The sequence below is a fragment of the Ursus arctos genome, unplaced genomic scaffold (genome assembly GCF_023065955.2).
Source record: "Ursus arctos isolate Adak ecotype North America unplaced genomic scaffold, UrsArc2.0 scaffold_3, whole genome shotgun sequence".
Taxonomy (NCBI): domain Eukaryota; kingdom Metazoa; phylum Chordata; class Mammalia; order Carnivora; family Ursidae; genus Ursus; species Ursus arctos.
The window spans coordinates 39,223,467-39,225,009 of NW_026622985.1; the positions used below are offsets into that span (position 1 = coordinate 39,223,467).

General features: G+C 39.7%; 1 non-coding gene across 1 annotated transcript; it reads left to right on the top strand.

Moving 5' to 3' along the window:
• The first annotated feature begins 830 nt into the window (after positions 1 to 830).
• On the top strand, positions 831 to 1,021 carry LOC113267296 (U2 spliceosomal RNA). Its single transcript, XR_003320694.1, has one exon. It is a non-coding gene; the product is annotated as a U2 spliceosomal RNA (small nuclear RNA).
• Positions 1,022 to 1,543: the final 522 nt, after the last annotated feature.

Here is a 1,543-nt window from a genome sequence, read left to right on the forward strand (position 1 = left end):
CTTGTTGGGAAGCATTTATACACTTTGCTCTAAATGCAGTTTTTCTAATATGTGGGATTTAAGAAGCAAAACAAATGAACATAAGGGAGGAAAAAAAGAGAGGCAAACCAAGAAACAGACTCTTAACTATTGAGAACAAACTGATAGTTACTGGAGGGGAGCTGGGCGGGGGTGGGGGTGGAGGATGGGTTAAACAGGTGATGGGTAATAAGGAGGGGACTTGTGATGAGCCCTGGGTGTTGTATGTAAGTGATGAATCACTAGATTCTGTGCCTGAAACTAATATCACACTCTATGTAGACTAGCTGGAATTTAAATTAGAACTTGAGAAAAAAAAAATACAACACATGCATCTGTAAATAAATAAATAAATAAATGCAGTTTTTCTAGGCTGGGACTTGGTTTAGTATCACACATTATCCTTGAGATTAGTGCAAGTTAACACAATCAAGTCCTGAGAAGATTAGGATCTTCTGTTCTTGTATCGTATTGTCCCTTAGAGGGGCAATAATAATCAACATCCCCAATTTTAAGCGATACATTTTTATTCTTCATTTTTGACATTTTAATCTATGGATGGTATCTACACTATTTTAATTAGGGCACTGACTTGCTCTCCAGTTATTCCCTCCTGTCATGCCACTTAGACCTGGGCTACTGAGGAGTCAGTGCCTTGTTTTCTTGGCCTTTCTCTTGTCCATGTATCAGGCTTTCAGAATGGTGTCTTGCAGTGAAAGCTCAGAGAATATAAACACAAAATGGGTGTCAGCAACTTTCTAACTATTCTGAAAGAGGTATCAGTGATCATTAATAGCCAAAAAATAATCACCATTGCTTCTCGGCGTTTTGGCTAAGATCAAGTATAGTATTTGTCCTTATCAGTTTAATATCTGATACGTCCTCTATTGTAGGACAATATATTAAATGGACATTTGGAGCAGGGAAATGGAATAGGAGCTTGCTGTGTACACTCTATGCATCAACCTGGTGTCATGATACTTCTAGGAAAGGTGCATCACCTTGGGTTAAAAATCACAAGTTTGAGGAAGACACTTCCAGAAAGGGCTGTATTGGTTCCTTTGGGAAATGGTGGCAACACCTGGGACACCCAGCAGTGAACAACAACAACAACAAAAAAGGGAAATTAGCAAAGCACTTTAGTGAGGTTTCTTTGCTCAGCGCACCTTTCTTTTGATTTGAATATATCTATACCATCTGTTTGGTTGGAGTGTCTGAGCAAATTCCCTGAATTTCATTCCAGCTGCCCTTGCCTTAATCCTTATGACAACACATCTAAAATTTCCCTGTCTTTAATATCTTTCTTCCTCATTCATCCCACAGAGGATGGCCATTATCTTTTGAAAGTGAGTTCACATTTGGTCTTATTCTTGCTCAGACACCTTTGGCACCTCTTCATCTCCAAATCACGGCCCTGCCTTACATATCTAACTATTTCTCTGGGTTCTTCCCTCAGATACCCTCTGATCCAGTCCAACTGGTGCCCTTTGTGTTCCCAGAACTTGTTCCATATTGTCCCACATCT